The sequence below is a fragment of the Callorhinus ursinus genome, unplaced genomic scaffold (assembly GCF_003265705.2).
Source record: "Callorhinus ursinus isolate GAN/ISIS: 27379988/994484 unplaced genomic scaffold, GSC_fseal_2.0 scaffold9, whole genome shotgun sequence".
Classification (NCBI taxonomy): domain Eukaryota; kingdom Metazoa; phylum Chordata; class Mammalia; order Carnivora; family Otariidae; genus Callorhinus; species Callorhinus ursinus.
The window spans coordinates 64,038,278-64,042,174 of record NW_027397071.1 but is presented as its reverse complement, the minus strand read 5'-3'; the positions used below and the strand labels follow the sequence as shown (position 1 = coordinate 64,042,174).

At 53.5% G+C, this 3,897-nt stretch overlaps 1 pseudogene; it reads left to right on the top strand.

The window, feature by feature from the left end:
• Positions 1-1,214: 1,214 nt before the first annotated feature.
• On the top strand, positions 1,215-1,662 carry LOC112823989 (nucleoside diphosphate kinase B pseudogene; annotated as a pseudogene).
• Positions 1,663-3,897: the final 2,235 nt, after the last annotated feature.

Sequence of the window (3,897 nt, the reverse complement as noted above, 5' to 3'; positions counted from 1 at the left end):
GGCACCCCCCCCAACCCCTTCCTGCCCCAATCCAAGGCTTTTCTCACAGGAAGAGGGCTGCTGGTCTGCTTTCCCCTCTTTCAGAGAATTCCAAGTAATACAACATTTTCTGTTTTTTCCCTTCCATGTTAATCTCTCCAGGCCCTGTGAATTCCCAGACAAGGTCCCAGAGGGTAGTGAGTCAGGTTCAGACTATGGGTAAAGAAGCCCTTTCTAACACTGAGCACTATCTAGATTGCTCAGAGGTGCTGAGCTCCCCGTCATAGGAGGTGTGCTAGCAGAGTGAGATCACAAAAGCTCCTTGCAAGTACGGATGTGAATTCTCAGGTATTTATGCAATGTGGGGGTTGGAAAGGGTATGAAGCCAGAAAGCAGGAGACCCGGATTTTCAGCCCCAGCTCTCTTCTTGACTCTCAGCGTGGGCCTGGTCAGGTGCCCGCCTGTCTCGGTACCTCAGTTTCCTCACTTGCACAACGGGTGCAGAGCCCAGGACACGGAGGTCAGAGTATTCTTTTAGGGTCCTGACTGCTCTGAGCCACTGTGATTTTCTGGTATCGCAAGAGTGGAAGGTGATTTGTTTTTTCGGCCATTGGAACTGAGTGTCAAGTTTGTGGCAAGTTGAGAATGACTGGATCTTCTTATCTCTCTGGCTCCAGGCCCAGTTGGGGCTCCGTCTGGCTGCAGCAGACGGGGAAGGAGCACCCCAGACCCTCCTCTGGCCTGTGGAGAAAGTGAAGCAGGCTCTCAGCATCCTGCTGTTGTGGCCCAGCCAGGCAGGGCCTGGCCTCCCCAGCCTGGGAAGAGCCAGGATGGCAGGGGCATGGGGCCGTGCAGCCTCTGTATGGGGGTGGGGAAGAATGGCGAGCATCTGTCTGCATCTCCACGCTGCCTGGTGCCAAGCTCTGCTCTGGGGATGGGATTCGGGTTTGAAGCCCACTCCTGTCTGTCTTCTTCTTGCTGGGCAGACCCCATGAGAGGGTTTGGGAAAGGATGGCTGTCTCTGACTCTCATTGAGATTGGCCCAAATATTCCAAAAATTTTCCCATCTAAGGTCTCCCAAGATCCCTTTACTTATTAGCAAACATACTGTGAACAACTACTACATGCCAGGCTTTGTGCTGGGCCCCGAGAAGTAACAATGAATAAGGAAGAAAAAGCCTTTGGCTCTGGCCCAACAGCACACCCACTGCCCACCCCCAGCAGCTTCTAGGGCCATGGCCAACTTCAAGCGCACGTCCATTGCCAGCAAGCTGGAGGGCCTGCAGCTTGGCCTGCTGGGTGAGGTCATCAAGCACTTCGAGCAGAAGGATTCTGCCTTGTGGCCCTGAAGTTCCTTAGGCCTCCGAGGAACACCTGAAGGAGCCCTACATTGACCTGAAGGACTGTCCACTGTGTCTGGGGCTAGAGACATACATGAACACAGGGCCGGTTGTGGCCGTGGTCTGGGAAGGGCTGCAGGTGCTCAGACAGATGCCTGGGGAGACCAGTCCAGGCGGATGCAATCTGAGCACCATTCACGGGGACTTCTGCACTCATGTTGGAAGAACATCGTTCTTAGTGGTGATTCAGGAAACAGTGCTGAAAAGAAATCAGCCTACAGCTTATGTCGCCCAAAGAACTGGTGACCCCCAGTCTTGTGCTTTCAACCAGATCTATGAATAATGGGGGGACAAAGCAGCGGTCCCCTCTGCCACTGCTTAGTGTGTCCCCTAACATAGCTCTTCATTCCACGGACTTGGAAGCCATAGGATCAACCTTTCTTTGCTACTATCTATTTGCTAATAAGGCCTTTGGAAACTGGGGAAAAGAAAGAAAGGGAATGGGGGGGCAGAGGAAAAAGAGAGGAAGGAAGTAAGGGAGGGAAGATGGGAGAGAGGGAGGGAGAAAAAAAGAGAAAGGATGGAAGAAGAAAAGAGAAAGAAAAAGAGAGAAAGAGAGAGAGAAAGGAAGAAAAGGGGGTTCTATCTCCTGTCCAAATTCCAGCTAAGTCGCCACCGTCCCAGGAAAGGCTTCCCAGACAGACACACTGGGCTAGAGCCCTCCCTGCGCTCCCCGCTGTCAGGCAGCCCCCTCACACTGAACTCCGAGTGCCCCCCACCCCCACCCCCTGCAGACTGTAAGCTGTCCGTCTGGGTGGGGACTGGGTAGGGAGAGGGCAGTGAACATGGGGCAGAGGGACCGAACTCCTGGTAAGTGTCTGAGATCCTTAGGCCTGCATTCCAGGTCTACCACAACTCCCGCTCCTCATTTGGGCTTCTCTCTTCCTCTCCCCAAATTCTCCCGGGTTAGCTGGAGGAGCTACACTCCCTCTGGCCTCCAAGCCTTTCCACATGTGGTGCCTTCCACCATGGCTGTCCTCCCCCTTCACGAAGTCCAGATGCCCTTCCAGTCCAGCGGACAGAGCCCGAGGACAGGAATGCTGGGCAGTGAAGGCTCATTAGGGCCGCAGGGCTGACTGGTTGTTTCCAGGGCTTTCTTTGTCCCAAATGCTCCCTCAGTGATTCAGAGGTTTGCCATGAATAATAAAGGTCACTGGACCAAAGAAAACGAAAGAAGGCTCAGGTCAATAAAGTGGATATTGTTTCTCTGGGTTGTGGGGAACTCCACTCTCTCCACCGCGAACATTCTCCAAGCCCCACCTCTGCTGGTTGTCCTAAAGCCCACCCTTCCTTCTGCCCTCTCTCAACTTAGTGCCTTTCCCCTGCCACAGGTTCCTGGAGTTAATTTGGGATCAATAGGCTCTCTGCCTGAGGTCCAGAGTTCAAGTCCTTACACTTGATTCATTCATTCATATATTATTCCTTTTGGGCTGGTCACTGGGGGTACAAGACTGTCAGTCTCTGGAGAGAGACATGTAGACAGACAATCGCAGGTTCATGTCACAGAGGGGATCACAGGGGGCTGAAGAAGAGCGGACAAGGGGGCCTTTTCAGAGGATGTGCTATCTACACTTACCCCTGTAAGATTATAGGATTTGGCAGGCGAAGGGGCGGGGAGTGTCCCGTGCAAAGGAGCGGGTCTTCAAGAGCAAAGCAGGCCCGGAAGCAAGAGAAGGACCGGCTCCAGGTCCTAGAGTAGCACGGTGTGAATTGAGTGTGAAGTATCTGAAGTAAGGGCAGAGAGCTTGGCTGGGACCACATCACAAAGGACTTAGGGAGTCAGGATGACGAATCTGAACTTTATCCACAAGACAACAGGAGACACTGGTAGGTCTTTGTCTCTCCAGCTGTGAACAAACTAACAACCATGCCTTCATTCAGCTGTGGAGAATCGTATTCTAATGCCTCCTCACTTCTCTTGCCGTGTGACCTTGGGCCCGTCCTTCTCCAGCCCACATCCCACCCCTTCCCCCGTGCCCAGGCCTCTTCATCTAGAACATGAAGCACTGGGACTAGGTGACCTTTAAGTCTCTGCTAGCTCTGAGATGTCCGAATCTAGAATATTCTATTTGATTAGTTAATGACTCGACTAAACAACATTTACTGAGCACAAATTTTGTGTCAGGCATTTTATAAGAAGATGGGGATCCCCACTGCTGCCCTGCAGGAGCTCGCAGTCTGCCGGGGAGGCAGATACACACGACACAAAGCGGAATGAGCTCAGAGCTGTGGGAGCACAGCGGAGCAGTGATTCATCCTCCCTCAGGGATCTGGGGGTGGCCTCAGAGAGGAGGCAGCAGATGATCCGGGCCTTGAAGGATGTGCTGGGAGACAAAGATAGGGCCTGCTTTGTTCAGGAAGAATGAGTCACCTGGGGAAGGCTGGAGGTGGCAAATGAGGCCTGGAGACAGGTAGCCAGCAGACCCCGGGAGCCCCGAATGCCAGGCTGAGGGTGTGCCCACCCCTGCAGGGCATGGGGAGCGCAGAAGAGTCCTGAGGAGGGGGTGAGCTCATTCTC